This window comes from Peromyscus leucopus, chromosome 6, assembly GCF_004664715.2.
Source record: "Peromyscus leucopus breed LL Stock chromosome 6, UCI_PerLeu_2.1, whole genome shotgun sequence".
NCBI lineage: Eukaryota > Metazoa > Chordata > Mammalia > Rodentia > Cricetidae > Peromyscus > Peromyscus leucopus.
In genome coordinates this window covers 11,928,890-11,946,428 of record NC_051068.1, presented here as the reverse complement: position 1 = coordinate 11,946,428, position 17,539 = coordinate 11,928,890, and the positions used below count along the sequence as shown (strand labels likewise).

Genomic DNA, 17,539 nt, shown 5'->3' with positions numbered 1-17,539 from the left:
CTTGAATTTATATAATTGAGTTTGGCATCTCAGAGAGACAGACTCTTGCCCTGTTTTTTCTTCATGGCTGCTTCTTTCTTTGGGGCCTAATAAGAAATGAACAAATGTCACACATTTCAGCAGAATCTGTCTCTGGTCCTGTCTGACGCTTCACAGCCGTGAACTCCTGTTTAATACCTGATGCTAATAACTCTCATGCTGCCTACTGAACAGATGTGGAGGCAAGCCATAGCAAAGAAGAAACACTTCTGCGAATGTAGCTGCATGAGAGACGGGAGAGGGTATTTACCTAGTGTGCACAAAGCCCTGAGTTCAAGCTGCAACATAAAAAATGTGACCAAAATCATAACAAAGTGAGAAACTCATAAAAGTTTTGTTGTTCTTGTTTTTTGTTTTGTTTTGATACAGAGTCTCACTTTGTAGTTCTGGTTGGCCTAGAACCTAATAGGCAGAATGGGGTGGCTTTCAATTTACAGACAGTTCTACATGCCTCTGCTTCCTGGGTGCTGGGATTAAATGGACATAAAGGATATTTTTTAAACAAAATCTCTCTGTATATTTTATATGTATAATTAATGTTTGTGATTTCATATCAGATCACAATAGTTAATGTGTACTACATGTTTTATCTTTACCAGGCACATTCTTGACACATAATCGTCACGACCCCATGAATTCCACACGTATGCTGTCTGTCTGCATTTCTGCTGGGAGACAGAGGCTCAGCAAGCTGGACAGCAGACAACAGGCAGAGCTGGGATTCACAGTTAGGTGTTCACAACGGCAAAGCTGTTTTCCACTGCTTCATCTCATTGAGTGTGCGCATCTGCTCCTGTTTAGATTGCCTCCTGGAAACTGGAGTGTACTTGTGGCCTAGTAAAGAAATCCTGCCCATGCTGTTCATAGAAGGAAAATCCTGGTCCATAAAAAGTCTCTGATCATGGCAGCCTTGAGTCACTCACTGCGTTAAAGGGGTTAACCTGAACTTTTATTTACGGGGGGCCACATGGCTGAAAGGAGAGTAGATGGGACAGCTTTCAAGCCCTTTGACCTCAGTTTGCTGAGGGTTTCCATATCTTAATTTCCTCATCTGTTCAATGGGAAGTGCCATGTCTATGACCGGGGCATGGTGGGGACGCATGCAATAATAACGGAAACGTTCTGAAGGTTCTCTGCTCCAGGCATTCTGGTGGAGAGGGGTCACACAATCGTCTTTAATCTTCAATCCAGATGTAAGCATTTTTGTCACCAAATACCAAGGAGGAAACTGAGGCTCGTTAAGAGTTACAACTTTATCCAAGGTAACAGCACTATGTAGGAAAACAAAACTAAGATTCAGATCGAGGTTTCTGTTCTTGGATGCTGTGTCTCTAGAACACCACCTCCTTAGACTCTGAAACATTGTAGAAATAGTGGACAGAATTTCTTCTATATACTTTGGGCAATAAGGTCATTTATTTGCAATATAGTTACTTGAGAAAGTGTACTTTATACCTAGGAGAACACCAATATTAAACAGACCTTATGGATTAGGGAAGAATGTGACTTAATAGCACAGTTGTTGGATACGATTGATTGATTCCTAGTGTCCTAGACTATACTAGAAACTTCTAATGTGTCTTTGCTATTCCTTCCAGGATCAACACAGAAAGGCAGATGAAAGATGGGGTATTTTACACCCATAGTCATTTGTAGGCTATGCGTAGTGTTCCTTTGAACTTTTGGATAAGATCAAATTCAGCCAAATTGAATTTATGTTACCTTTGACACAAATTAGAATCAGTGGCGTGTTCCCCCCTCCTATGCAGAGAGAAGGGGAAAAATCCTCTTAGTAAATCTCCTTGACTTGTCCAAGGTATTTGGTATCTCTCTATGAAAAGCAACAGGATGTTCAGGCTCAGAGTTTAGGCCCCAAGTTTGAAAATAATGAATGCTTGGTATCTGACGCTACAATGGATTTTGATGAGAAAAACATTCAATTCCTACACTGGGCGACTTGCTCAGGAATGTGGCCACTGCCTATTGAGTGCCTGCTCCATGAGAAGGCTTTTCACAGAGACCTGAAACAGAGAGACTCAGAACCAAGAAGGATTTTCTAGGGGAAAGGTATGGCAGAGGTGAAGGCTATAAGATCTGGATGTGGGTGAGTTTGAGGACTCAGCCTGCAGCCAGCCTGGCTGCAGTGGATTGGGAATGGGGAGGGAAGAGCCAGGCTTTCTGCCCCTGTAAGATTTTGACTGTAACCTGCAGGCAGATGGGTACACAGAGAAGGGAGTCTTTTGAACAAGAGATACTGTTTCATTTCCATTTTGATACGACACTGATTTGGGAGACAGAACTGAATGGGAGCAGAAGGAAGCAGAGGAATAGATCAATTGTGAAAAACATCTACTCATTTTGTTGGTTGGTGAAAGACAATGCAATGAACAGTGACAGTATTAGGTCTATACTGGAGGTACGGGCAGGGAGTATAGGTACTATGGCCTGTGAGGGGATGGGAGGATTCCAAGACTTCCAGAGTTTTCTCCTGACAAAGTGCAACAATGGAGTCTCCAGTGACACTGGAAAGGAGGGTCAGGTGGAAATCCAGACGTTTGATTATTAAGAGCATAGCAGGAGTGAGATGGCTACACCATGTTTAAGGAACTGGTTTGTAGAAAGTGGCTATACCATGTTTAAGGAACTGGTTTGTAGAAGTTAGATATGACATTAGAGAGTCGAGGGTAGGGCTGAGAATTTGTGAGTTATGTGGACATGGATAGTCTTAAAGGACTCCAGGCAGTATGTGACGTATTTGGAACCTAAACAGAGATAAAGAAGAAAGAGATTTACACTTGATCCATGGAACACTCCAACATTTTAAGATTAAGCAGAGAATGAGGAAAAGAATTTGAAACTGATTTCCATTTAAAAAACAACGAAAAGGGCCTGAGTGACAGGTCAGTGGCTGGGTGCTTGCTGCTTTTAGGGAGGACCTGTCCGACTGCTTTCCCAGAATTCACTTCAAACAATTCGCAACTGTCTGTCTCTCCAGCTGCTGGGGAGACTCATGCCTCTGGTCTCTGTGGGCCCCTGAACTCATGTCACATGTTCACATACAGACATATACACGTAATTAAAAGTAATTTTAAAACCTTAAAAATAAATAGAAATTTTACACACACACACACACACACACTTCCTCTCTAGGAATCCTCTGTGAAGACAAGAGAGTCAATATTGGAGAGAGGATAATGCTGAGCTCCTTAAGGTGTATTAAAAAAACAACAAACAAACCCCAAGGAGCCTTAGAAGAGAAACTTCACCTGCACTACCTTGCTTGCACAAACAAATGACTTTGGGATTTTAGATGAAGACAGAGTTGGTGTTGTGAAGTAAGCTAAGAGGTGAAATGGTAACATGGATAGAAAAGGAGATATGAGTAGGCTTTATGATATGTGTCTTGTGACTATTAGGATAACACTTCCCACAAAACATCTTAGCAAGCACAAAAATATGCACACCATACTGAGAAAGCTGCTGCTGCTGTACATTTTTTCTATTTTTCAATACACTCATGTATTCTTAAAATTGGGCTTATATTGCATATCTATTTTGTAAGTTGAACTATATTGCACAATTGCACATATGTTCTTGTATTCAAGGCTATGCTGCACATATATTGTTCTGGTTTACTTTTCTACTTGATCGTATAACAGAGATTTGGAGGGGGAAGATTTTATTATTATTAATTCCAAGAGAAGAGAGATTCTGGAAGAGAAGGTGGTGTCAGTGTGAGAAATGTCCCATCTAGTAGATCCATGTAGAGTGGCGGCTGCATGTATAGACCAGGTGTAGACCAGGGAGACAGAAAAGAAGGATCACTGTGGAGCCTTGGTACCCCGGTGACTGAGATGGTGGTTTGCTGCCAGGAGGACTGAGATAGCAAGACTGACAGATGCCTTCTTTATTTTTTTTGTATCAGGGAGGATGCCTGCCACACTTCCTGTGTAGCTGGAGGAGGCTTTGCTTTTCATGACTAGATGGAGCAGAAGCTGAAAGGGGAAGATGATGAGGGAGCCTCTGGCTGGTACCTCAACAGAAATGGGCCATGGAGCTAATTTGCCACACAAAGTAGACTGACCAAGTTACTCAGCTCGACTTTCCTCATAACTGACTAAAAGAAAACCCAAGTCATCCTGTTTTCCCCGGGTTTTCATTCTCGTGGGGTACAATCCAGACTGACACACACCAGCCAGGTTCAGTGTAAGGGCTTTCTCTACAGATCTGTGAGCAGTGTGGAGTCACTCCAGTTTATCACGCAGTGTTGGAGCATGACTGCAATACAATTGTCCCTCCATGGTTATTTTCACGGCATAAACTACCCCTCAAAGAAATACTTGATGCAATCAGATTCAGGTAAAATTGGTTAGACTACAGGCAGGAAAAGTCTTTTTAAAATCAAGGAAAACAGTACCACGTACTTGCTAACTTCTGTGACATAATTTGTGTTTGTGAAGCCTGAACTCTGTCTTTTTCTAGGCATAGATTCTTCACTGGAGACCTGGCTAGAGATGAGGACTTCACAAGGTCAAGGTCAAGCTCTCCACTAGCCGCAAAGAAGCACAAACTATGTCTTAGGAAATCCAGTTATTCATAACCATGTGCCCCAGGTCACTTAAAGAGCAGCTAGGACTGGGTAGCTGACTCAGTAATGTCTGTCGTTCTGCTATGAAAACCAGACACACAACTTTAAGTTTAGAGGTGTCTGGAACATGGGAAAATGGTCTCGAGTTTATGTGTAAACGGCAGTGTGTACACAGGAGCTCAAAACACAGGAATCCCCCTTAACCTTAATCCAGTATTTATATCTAGCTGAAAACTAACATGCTGTAATTGTCCTTAACACTTATTTTTAAATTATAATGCATTACTTAGATGTTATAGACCAGTGGAGAATGTTACATTCTTTATAAATGTGAACATTTGAGGCTTCGCTGTTCATTATAGCTAATCCATGCATTGCAACACAGAGTTTTTGTATGTTTTTTTTTTTTCAAGATAGGAAGCATTATTTTTACAGCGTGGAGTTTGTGAAGTCCACGGGGAAAGGGCGCACCAGCACAGAGGGACAGATGCACTGGCTTTGTCCCCTGCCTCTTCACACTGAGGGTCACATGCAATGACCGAACAGAACTGGCACCAAGGATCAAATTGCGGAAACATTGGTTTGGGATCGTTGTACTCTTGCCTCTGAAATCTCAGCGGGCGGTTCCTCAAGTCCTCCTTCTCTAGTCCAGCTTCACAGATCCCATCTGAAGCGCAAGGAGCTGTAGCTCCTAGCCAGGTCTACTCGTTACCCCCTCCTCCCCGACCGTGGTACCCAACTGCCCCTCTCGTCTTCAAGGAGAATTATGCTTTTATGCTGTTCGTTAACAAAATAAAAGGTCAAGCCCTTCACCTCTAATAAATCCCCGTTTCCATCTGCAGTCCGGCAGTTGTTCAAAGGCAAGACAGGAACACAGAGAAAGCCCTCTCTTTAGTCTCAAACTCCGGGTCCGTTTTTAGCAGAGCCATTAATAGGAACAGAATGGTGTGGATCAGCTTTTCAATATGCAAGATGGACGGAGGTAACCAGTTTTCTCTTGTAGATTATGGGGGGAAACCCCTCAGTGCCTTCCGAATTACCCTCTGACCACCAAAGCACACTGACTACAGGAATAACACATTTACCTAACAGGTTTCAAGTTCAGCACAGCTTCCTCCCCTATTTTTCTTGGATTCCCTCTGCCTCCCACCACCAAAGTCTTCTTTCAATTGCCCCCTCCCAAGCCTATGTGGCACCACTGCTAAGAAACGAACTGTTTTCCCCATGACCTCTAAGCCTTCTACTCCACGGAAAGCAACGTGGAGTGCACACTCAGCAGGCTGCGAGCGAGCCGGGAGCCAGTGTGTCCGCGAGGCGTTCCAGCCATAAAACCTCACACTGGCCGCTGTGTTTTGTGTTTTGGTCTACGTGGAGCCCCAAGCTGACCCAGCCTCTCCGTCGCACCTGGCTGCAATCTCTGACCCACACAGCACCCCAGCGCCGATCAAACAACAAAAAAGCACCAAACAGCAACAGATTCCTTTGTTTTACATGCAAATCCTACCTCTGGTAGTTGTCACATCTTCTTCAAAAGCCACGCTCAATTTTTAACGACAGCGATCCCGTATAGTCCTCCACACAGCCACCGGTACTCATCTTTACCCTTCGTGCTGGCAGCCTTTGTGGACCATTGATGTCACACCCTCGCTAACTCATGGCTTTAATAGTCCTCGCTCAAAATGTCTGCAAGAGTTTGGAAGGACAATAGGAGTGACGGGCACGCTAGACAGCCATGCTTAAGATTAGTTCTCTGAAGCTCTGTGGAAGCCGGTTCAGACTGTTTTTAAAATCGTGCAGGAGGTAGGATTTATTAGCCTATGACAGGCATGCTGCTTCTGTTTTTATTAAATACTGTAATAGGCTGTCTGTTAGCATCGCTGTGATAGGTCCAGCATTTCTTCCCCACTGCTTTCGAATTTTCAGACTGAAAAGGGAGCGAGCCTCACTCCGCCACCACCCTGCCTGTGGGGTCAGATTTCCAAATTCTCTAACTTCCTCGGAAGAAAGAACTCTGCCTGTAAATAAGGAGTGTGAACTTCGGAGTAAACAGCTTTGGAATCCCCAAGAGATCCTTTTACTCCCAGCAAGGGACTCTTGCTCTCTCAAGTTAGAAAAAGAAGTTATTTCCAGAGCTAGGTGAGACCATCCTTTCAAACAGGGCAAGTTGCCATGGGTGACTGATGTTGCCTTATGGTAAGTACTTACCTGAAGTCTCAAAAGACGTATCAAATGGATAGCACGAATCAGTAGCCAGATTAACTCATTCGGGCATGCCAGCTGCAAAGCTCTCTGCTCCTGTTTGAGGTCATCCTTTTCCCTGCCTTACTATCGACATGGAAAGAATGAAGGGTGGGCAGAGGGGCTAGGAATGGACACACTGTCTTGATGCCGTTTGTTTACACAATCACATCCATGGAAGCACTGACTAGAGATGAAGCTACTATGTGGATGCAAACATCACTCTGAAAAGTATTCTTGCAGACAGGGATGCACAAATAAAAGTTCTTGGTAGAGAATGTTTTATGCTCCAACTACCCAGGGTTCGTCTTTTTCTTCTGTTTTTCTTTTTCCTCCCTTGCTACCTCAGAACCATAGTTATATAGTAGTTACTATGGAAACTGAGTGGTCGGCTCCAAGGGAGGGGCTTAGAGAACAGCAGATGCAATATGGATGGGAATGTTCTGTGTTGGTCTGTGGAATAGAAACCCAGCAGTGTGTAACCAACAATGTAAGCCCACTACCAACGACCCTCTGGAATACCACCGCAAGGGGAATGGCTGGAATTCACCACAGTTTAATGGTGGCCATTTTCTTTTTTGGTGCTGTTGGGAAGTACTGCACTGAGCAGACCCATATCCTATTCTATGCAATAACTGAACATCAGAATTGCTCTTATATCTGTCTGAAGATTTTGCTTTCATCTCTTTTTCTTTCTTTCCCAAGCTCCTGGCTGCTGGTTTGAATATGTCCTGATTGTATTTGAATTTTAGTTGTTATTTGACTGGTTATAGTTTCTTCTTGGGAATAAAATGTGATTTGGTAGGAAAAAAAGACCTTCCTTGTATCACAAACCATAATCATATTTCTTTCTAAGTGAGTGTCCTTACATGATTTCCTTGGAGCTCACCCTGGATCTGCATGTGCAATTTGAATTTTGAAAGACAATCCTGGGTCCATTGGATTGCTACAACAGAAAGAAGATTTTTCTCTTCTTTTGTTTTCAGTTCTTCAGATACAAAAAAAAAAAAAATTTTTAAAAGAACTTTTGCTCATCACCTGGTCATCTAAGACAAAGCATTTCTTACAAGAATAGTTAACTATTCACAGTTCTAAAGAGCAAAAAACTGAAGATTGTTGTTATCAGTCCCTCAGTCTTGTAGTAATTGGACAATTCACACAACTGTTGATGCAAAACACAGCTCTCATCTCAAACAGAATAAGAGATTATTCTGAAGCCAAACTTGAATGGACGGAGCCCAGGAAGTATGGAACTAGATGACCCAGGTTCCACATTCCATGTGGAAGCAGTTCCTTGGAGTTAGAACAAAGCCAGTTATTAGTCAAGGGGTTTTAAAAATACATTGGTGGGGACATCAAAAAGGCAGTTACAGCAAGATGGGGGAATCTGTCCCGTTGCCTAGGATGCTATCTGATGACATTCTTAGCTTTTGGGTTGGTAGCTAGGCCAAGATAAAGTATAATTAAGTTGGAAGTTGCAACATTCTAATGTTGTCCACATCATTGAAGTTCTGATCTGTTCCTCAGTCTTTGTGGACACGACTTCTTCCCAGGCACTCTTCTTCACACTCCAACCAGAGGGCACAAGTATTCCAAAATTGTTAGGAGGGAACTCTTCAGGATTTTATGGAAACTTTTATTTAATAGGTAAGCACATCACCCACCATTTGTAATAGAATTTTTTCAAAAAAAAATATTTGTGATGTTCTCTTTTTAAATGATGCAACAGTAATGTCATAAATTATATACTGCAGACTTTTCTTTGATGAGAAGCTAAGCACCATTGTAAGCAACATGTCTACAGTTTAGAGAGAAGGGACAGAGGGAAAGAAGAGAAAAGGAAATGAGAAGAGGGGAGGGAGGAGGGCAGGAAAGGATCCTAGACAAAGGTGCTCCCAATGGATCCGTCCTTCCGGCCCTCCAATGATAACCCAGCAGATGCTCTGCAGTGGTCCGCCATGCAGTAGAAAGTTCGAGTGGGCAGAGATGCTAGGGATGCTTTAGCATAGATGTGAGTTTTCTGGATCTCTCTGAGAGGCGGTGAGCAGTCAGTCCCTTAAGTGTGTGGGTAAGTGTCAAGGTAAGATGGATTTTATAATGAGGAAGGAGGAGCATGGTTGAGTGAAGGAAGGAAGAAGGGAAAAGAAGGGGAAGGGAGGGAAGAGAAAAGAATGGAAGAGGAAGGGAGGGAAGAGGAGGGGACAGGAGGGAAGGGGAGGGAAGAGGAGGGAAGGGAAAGAGATCTAAGAGGAAGGTGAAGAGGGAGGAAGGTCTCCAGGTGGCACTGTGTTGGAAGAGGACACAGGGTTTGGAGTAAACAGGGTTGATTTTGAAACTATTATCCTGTTTGAGCATTCAGTGTTGAGATGAAAGGGCAAGAGTGGCCCCTGCAAGTTGGCAGGATGTGGCATGGGGCCCATCAGGGAGAAAGAAAACAAAGAAAACTCAAATAAACTTTGGCTGTATCCAGACAAGACCAGAGATGGATGGCTAAGTAGGAAGAAAGGGCAGCACAAGGGACCAAGTAGGAATGGAGGCACACCCAGAAAACAGGGCGGGTGAGAGCATCTCCCTCTGGGGTCCCACAGAGTAGCTCCCCTCTGTTTCTGTTTTGTTTTCTGGACCTGTTTCTTCCATTCTACCCCATGTTGAAGATCCAGACACAAGGCATCTTTCAAGTTCACTCCTTCCAAAACAGAGAAACCTGTGCCATGGATGCTGAAAGCTTTTTCTGCTATTTGGAAAAGAGCTGATGTGAAGAAGTCATTTCGTCTCTGCCAGCATAGCTTCCCTGTCCAGAGGAGGAAGTGTGGACCAGCAGAAGGCAGGCATGGCAGGGGTAGATCAGAATGTAAGAATGCTCAGAGCCTCTGCAACGCGGTAGGGTAGCACTTCCACAGCATCTGCTCTGCTTCCCCAGTGTGCAGGAGAAAACTTGTTCTCCAAAGAGTGTGCGTGCGTGTGTGCGTGTGCGTGTGCGTGTGCGTGTGCGTGTGCGTGTGCGTGTGTGTGTGTGTGTGTGTGTGTGTGTGTGATGTGTGTTAACAAATACAAAATGGGGGAAACTATAGAATGGTTCAGGGGGATGTGAGCTTGGAATTGGCAGCTGACATGTGCAGGCGGCAAGTGTATAGTTTAATGAATGGAAGTATGAGAACATCCATTCATTATGAGTCATCACTATTAAAATGAAAATTTGATAGATATATAACTTGAAGTCGTAGCTATTGGCCACAGATCTGAGCGATAATGATATTGTGGGGTGTATAATTCACACTCTGAATAGTGCAGCCTGAACATTTGCTCTGCTCTATTTTTCTAGGAATAACTGAGAGTTTAGAAGCAGCTTCCTTCCTGTTCTCCTGTGAATTCAGAGGCTGACTCACTCTGCAGTGAGCGTCCTTCCACTTTAGGTGCATAAGAAAGTAGTTCTCTAGTGCACACTGAAACGTGCAATCCTGGAAGTGAAAACAGTGGGGGAAGCTAACTAATGAAGTAATAATTCATTAAAAGTTTACATGCATAGACTAAATTCACCTATTTTATTTAAAGAGAGTCTCACTATGTAGCCCAATCTGACCTCAAACCCATGGCAATCCTCCTGCTGTAGCCTCTGGAGTATGAGGATTTTAGGTACGAGCCATCATGCCCTGCTCTCTTATACTGGTTTTAATCTTCAGAATAAAATCAATGAGAGGCAAGGCAGATCTTGCTCCCTCCTCCCCCTCCCCTATGTGTGTGTGTGCATATGTTTTTGTGCTGTGTGTCTATCTTATACGTGTGTGCATGCTTGAATGAAGACAAGGAGAGAAGACAACCTGGGATGTTGTTCCCCAGGCACCATCTACATTATCTTTTGAGACAGGGTCTCTCACTGGTCTGGAACTCATGAAGCAGGTGAGGCTAGCTGGCTAAAGAGCCCTGAGGTCCTCCCCAGTGCTGGGATTACACGCATACACTGCCTTGCCTTTTTTTCTTTTTAGGATTACTTCTGGGAATTGTCCTCGTGTTTGTTCGGCAAGTGCGTTACCGACTGAGGCATCTGTCTAGAGGGGCAAATATTAACAGCTCTTTCTCACTTGGTGGAAACTGAAGAGAGAAGTTAAGTAGCTCTTCAAGATTAAGCAAGCTGAATGTCCATCTTCCAATTTATGACCCAGTGTTCTTTGCATTAAATGAAGCTAGCTTCTAACACTTTACCAGGTAAAACTTCTACTTTGGCCGGGCGGTGGTTGCGCACGCCTTTAATCCCAGCACGCGGGAGGCAGAGGCGGGTGGATCTCTGTGAGTTCGAGGCCAGCCTGGGCTACCAAGTGAGTTCCAGGAAAGGCGCAAAGCTACACAGAGAAACCTTGTCTCAAAAAACCAAAAAAAAAAAAAAACAAAAAAAAAAACTTCTACTTTGTCAAACCCAGACATATGACCATCAGAAGGAAAATTCTTGAAAAGAATTTATAAATAGAAAAATAAAAGAGAAGCCACAGGCTGAGTGAAAATGTTTGCAGAAGATACCTCTCATGCAGGACTATGCCTGAACTAGACAATGAACTTTTAATGCTCAGCAAGAAGGAAAGAGCCCAGTTAAAAACACACGCCAAGTCCAACACTGAACTGTCCAGTGAAAAGACACAAGGGTAAAACAAGCAGATGAGAAGCTGTCCCATACCACAGTAGCAAGGAAATTCAGACTAAAACACCTGGCTGCCCCTGGGTTTCAGTCAGAAAGAGTGAGTCGGGGGGACAGGTACTGAAGGGCAGCCAAGGCAGGTAGCAACATGGATGCTTTGTTCCCCGTGGTGAGGGTGAGCATGGTCCAGCACACGGGAGGGTGATTTGGTGGTCTGTAAGGGTGCACATTGATTTGATGGTCTGGCGTCATATAATTTAATTTAAAACTCAGCAATCAGTATACTGCTGACTCTGAACGCCCCTCAGCGAACATGGGCAAGTCTGGTTTTCAGCGCAACAGTGAGGAGGTGGACCATTTAGATGAGATCCTGAGAGCTCAGAGTCCTGGGTGCTCTGCCTCCATCCAGGGACTGTGCTGTCATGGTAGTGGGCAAGTTGCAGTGGGAATAGTTTTTTAATTAAAAAATTCTGCCATCTAGCAAGAAGTCTCTTCCAGCAGGCACAGGTGGGCCTCTATCCTTGAACTTCCATAACCCCTGGAATGGTGTGCAGTTTATCTCTGTTCTTATAAGTCACCCACCTACTCTACAGAATTCAGTTACAGTAGAATAAATGGCCTGGGACACATTTGATCCATCCACTGTGGCTTCTTGGAATTTACCCAAAAGGGTTGAAAAGGTATGTTCCTGCAGAAAGCTATACAGAGCTTACCACAGCTTTTTTTTTTTTACTTTATTTTTTATTTTTTTTTTTATCACCTACCTCAAAACTGGTCCAAATTTTTAGCAGGTGAATGTTTTAGACTCTGCTAAACCAGGCAGAACAGAACATTGAGTGCTAATAAGAAAAGTACAGCATTCTACAAAAAGACCCGGGGGAACTTAGATGCATATCAGTAGAAGAGGCACCTGTTAGAGAAAACTAAATGATAGAGTTTGGGATACCGTGTGTAGTCATTGTTAGCCTGAAGTTGACTCATGGGAAGGCTGACTGCATGAGGGATAGAATATCTTTAGGGTCAATGACAATCCTTTGTGTGGTACTGTAAATGCAAATACATGTTGCTATACATCTGCCTAAGCTCATGTAGTGTACACCACCACTGTGGGTCTGACGTGAAATGCAGGCACCAGACAATAGTGGTTTTCAATTCAGGCTCTGGAATAGGGTGCTAGCAATGGAAGGAACTGTGCATGCATGGATAGGGAGCATAGAGATGGGGGATGAGTCTGCATTTTCTCCAAAAAAGCAAAACCTTTATGGAAACTAAAGTGGACATCTGGATACACGCCCCCCAACCAAATAAAATGAAATCATCATACACATCTGAACTCACTTGTTTATGACAACACTAGTCACAAAAAGCTGATAAGTGGGTAAAAATATGAGGCACATATTCACAATACCATTCTGCCATGAAACGAGACATTCTGTTCTCTGCATCAATATGCATTGAACCAGAAATCACTGTACAAAGTGAAATAAGCTATGTGGAGAGAGCAGGTGCTACATGGTCTCCCAAGTGGAATTTCTGATGTTAGAATAAGTCTGGTGCTTCAGTTTTGACTACTGTCATCTAGCAAGAAGTCGGTTTCGAAAGGTTGAACTGAAATGGTTGGTCTCACAAAGCTGAGAGTGGGGGTGGCCTGAGTTTTGTGAGAGGCTGGGGAGAGAAGGTGGGCAGGAAGTTTGGGTACTGACTTGAACTTGGAAAGGAGTTAGAACTTGTGGTGTGTTGTTGCAAGGTAGGGTGACTGTGGGTGAGGAGAGTCTACTGTGTATTTTGAAAAGCTAGAAGAATGTTTGGATGTTCACCATAAGCAATAGATGCCTGAGGAGACATGATACTCTGATTTAAGCCTTCTGTGGGCATCCATACTGCTCATGAAACCCACAAGATATGCATGATATTCATACTTTCAAATGTCACTTGAAACTAGTTTAACTTAAAATATACAAAATTGGGGCTGGAGAGATGGCTCAGCATTTAAGTAAGCATAGTGCTCTTACAGAGAACCCAGGTTCACTTCTCAGAACCCTTGTCAGGTGGTTCCCAATAGCCTGAGATCCCAGGGGATGAGATGTCCTCTTCTGGCCTGCTTAGGAATCCACACACACACACATCCATAACATATCGACCTCTCTCTCTCTCTCTCTCTCTCTCTCTCTCTCTCTCTCTCTCTCTCTCTCTCTCTCTCTCTCTCTTTCTCTCTCTCCCTCTCTCTCTCATACACACACACATACGCATGCGCACATTCATACACATATGGGCACACAATAAATTTAAAATGCAAAAACTCTTTAAAAACATTAAAAGGCATAAAATCAAGATCACCATCATAGGTTTTCTTTTTCCCTTGGCAAACATAGTTTTTATAATCCTTTGTAGCACTTTTATGTCTTCAAATGGAGTAAGACAATACATGAGTCAGGCTGGCTCTAACACTTCACACTGCAGACTCAACACTGGACAGTCTTTGCTGAGGGATCCTACCAGGATCTCTGGTCTGGAAACACAAACTGCTTCAGAAAGGCTGTGCTTTGGGTCATCTTCCAGTCACTAGCTGTTTTCCTGTCCCTCTTTATAACAATTGGAAGGGAAGTCGTGCAGGTACCCCCTGCACCCCATGGCTGTTGCTCACCCCTTCATATTTCATGCAGTACATTTTAGCGTACCTGTGGTGGAAATGGGAGAATTTTTCTAACCCAGTACACACACATTAATTTATCTGCATTTCTCACTCTCCTTTCTACCAACACACCAATGCCCAGGGCCCTGGTTTGGGTACCATGAGGCAGCAGTCACATGAGCTATTTTAACACTCTCAGAGGCCATCATTCTCTGACTGAGCCATTGTGTTTGGCAGGCAGGTGATTGGGGCTGCATTTCCATCCTCCTGAAGCCTGTCAGAATATTGGACATAAATCAGTTTTAAAATAAAACATAAAGGAGAGCATTGACGGTAGTTGGAGTTTTATTTTATTTGGATTCTCCTACTTCCTGGGGCCTGGCTATGATTTTCATGCCAACCTGAGAAACACAGACTACACAAACAGGGTGTTCCCGGATGCTGTTACATGGTGTTGGTGGGAAACCTGCTGCTTTTAATCCGGTATGTTAATTAAAAGACATTTGTTTTCTGAACAAAACAAAACACAAACAGTTCTGCAGTTAGGAGGCCAGCATCAGCATGTCGATGTCACATCATGTGAGTATTTTCCTAGCTCACTTCATGTTGCTGATCTTAGAGAGAAGAAGAGCTATGGGACAAAATGCTTTTTAACAAAGTACAAATGTGATGTAAAAAGTCCAACTTATCAAAAGAGTAGAATTTGGATAATTTTGTCATATCTTTGCTGTTTGGATAATTTTGTCATATCTTTGCTGTTTGGATAATTTTTAAGAGTTTGCCACATTCTAGAAGTCTGGAAAAATCTTAACCATTTTCTCATTTCATAACTCATGAATGAAGATGACCACGGAATGGATATTGGCATGGCTGTCTCCACACTGACAACCAAGGAGGGTGGCAGAACCTGGGAGCTCCTCACCCTGCAAATGAGGGCAAAGTATAACGTGTGTGGAAGTGCCGCAATCAATCCCGTTCCAGGCCGTTCTGCCTTAAGAAGCGAATGAACAGGCTTGGAGAGAGGGCTTAGGGGTGACGCTCCTGCATTACAAGCTTGAGGACCTGGCTTTGAATTGCAAAACCCATTCAAGCCAGAGCATGCGAGAACACATGTGATTTCAGTGCCACAGTGAGATGGGAGGCAGACAGAGACAGAGACTCTCCAGAAATTCTCAGGCCAGTTGGCTTGACATATGCAATGTGAACAATAAAGACCCTGCCTCAAACCAAGTAGGAAGCAAGGACCAACACTCAGTATTATCCACTATCCTCCACATGAGCACCCCCACTCCCCCACACACATGTGCACACATAAGTGGATTCACACATACATGTACAGAAGTTTTTTTTAATAATATGAAAGTGAAACAAATCAATAAAATACAAAAAATTAAAAGGGAGAAGAAGAAAGTAACAACAAACCCCACATAGCCTACTACTAAAGTGATGAGTACCTGCTGCAGAAAAATACTAGAATATACAGGAAATGATTTTAAGCCACAAGCCAGAAAGAACTTCTGCTGTGATTTTAAAAAGTTAGCACCCTCTTGTTTGTACATTTCATGAATTCATTTTTCCCTTAAAATTGTGTCTTCTGTTTTGAAATCCTTAAATCTTTTTGACTCTTGCTCTGTCAAGGGAACAACCCCATTTGTTTATATGGCCCCTGGACCCCTCTGGTGAACAGGCATTTCTGCTTTCCATTAGCACAATGCTTCACTCAAGGCTTTGTTCAGAAGTCTGTGCACATCTCTGTTGTGTTTATTTAGAACAGAGTCCCACAATGGGATGGCTGGGTTGCAGTGATGAGCATCTTACACTGTTAAGTTGTACCATGGAAGGCTGGACCATCTCAGCCTCACTTCCGTTGTGCGGTTGGACTGTGTCAGGGTCACTGGAGTGGACAAGGACAATGCTTCTTCCTCTCTCTCACCCAGGTTCCCTTACTGTCCTTTAAAAAGCAGGTGTCATGTAACAAGGGAGGACAACAAGGAGACAAAGAAGGACAGTGGCTAATCTTGGCCTTTTCCTTTTAGCTGATGACATGAAAAAAACTTTGTTACTATTATGGGAGAGAGAAGGAAGAAACAATGAGACTAGCTTTCCCATAGAATCTTTCCAATATGTCCTTTGAGACCCTGGGTGTTCCAACGTCTGATGTGAGACAAACATGCATAAAACCATTATGTGTTGTCCTGAAAACTCAACTTATTTACAGACTTTGGGAACAAACATTTTGAAATTTTGTGTTCTGTAAAGCTCTGTAACAAGTGTTTAAGTTGGCTTTTTGATATCATTAAAACTGAATCTTGCAGGCGGGCGGTGGTGGCGCACGCCTTTAATCCCAGCACTCGGAGCAAACACATCTCTGTGAGTTCGAGGCAGCTGGTACCAATGAGCTCAGAAAGGCGCAAAACACAAAGAAAGTCTAAAAAAAAAAAAAAAAAAAAAAAACTGAATCTTTAATTTAAAAACTATTTTGTGTGTATAGGTACTTTGACTGTATGCGTGTCTGTGTAGCACATTTTTCTTGTGCTTGTGGATGTCAGAGGAGGTCATCAGACTCCCTCAAAATAGAACTACAGATGGGTGTGAGCTGCCATGTGGGTGCTGGAAATCCAACCTACATCCTCCTGATAGTTTATCCCCTGAGCCATCTATTCTGTTTCTTAAATCCAGACTTTCAAAGAAAAGTTCAGGAAACAAAACATCTTTATGACAGGAAGTTATATGGAATCTGGCACTTCCTCTGTCATCAGAGAACTTCTGTGGCATTAGTCAAAATGAACAGAAAGTGTGAACTAGGAATGTTGTAAAAAACAAAGGCTCAAATGGCTTCTTGGTGAGTCAAAGGAGACTCACCCTGCTCTTGTATTGCCTTTCCAGTGCTGTGTGATTTTGGATGTTATGCAAGGAAACCTATAAATGGAGACTTTTCTGTCCTGCCCCATCCCACAGTCCCTTCCAAATAATCACTCAGAGGCTTATATTAATTACAAATGCTTGGCTGATAGCTCAGGCTTATTAATAACTTGCTTTTACACTTTAATTAACCTACAATTATTATTTATGTTTACCAGGTATCTTGGTACCTTTTCTCAGTATGGCATTCTTATCCTGTTTCCTCTGTGTCGATTGGGACCCACAACAACAATTCTATCTGATCCCTATAAAGCCACTAAGCTGATAAACATCACCCAAAGATCGGTTTTGGACTATAAACTACTCAAGACAATTCTAGAGTGGCCAGCTGAGATGGTCCACCCTCTTGCACCACTCCAACCAGAACTTCAGATAAGCTTTACCCATTACTCAGAGACTGGCTACAAATGTTGCAGCTAGTTCTACTAAGACTTAAGCATTGTTTCAGTCCTTATAGGGTCCCATAGAGACACTGTTGCCCCCCCCCCAGACA

General features: G+C 43.2%; 1 protein-coding gene and 1 long non-coding RNA gene across 2 annotated transcripts in view; one reads left to right on the top strand and one right to left on the bottom strand.

The window, feature by feature from the left end:
• The window catches only part of LOC119088149, a 32,487-nt gene extending 31,552 nt beyond the window's left edge, over nucleotides 1-935 (top strand). Inside the window, exon 3 of the long non-coding RNA XR_005091734.1 lies at nucleotides 639-935. This is a non-coding gene — a long non-coding RNA (uncharacterized LOC119088149). The remainder of the gene's footprint in view (nucleotides 1-638) is intronic.
• Kcnmb2 (potassium calcium-activated channel subfamily M regulatory beta subunit 2) overlaps nucleotides 1-6,714 on the bottom strand; it is a 294,634-nt gene extending 287,920 nt beyond the window's left edge. The window contains exon 1 of the mRNA XM_028872638.2: nucleotides 6,132-6,714. The gene's annotated coding sequence lies outside the window, so the exon portion shown is untranslated. The remainder of the gene's footprint in view (nucleotides 1-6,131) is intronic.
• Nucleotides 6,715-17,539: the final 10,825 nt, after the last annotated feature.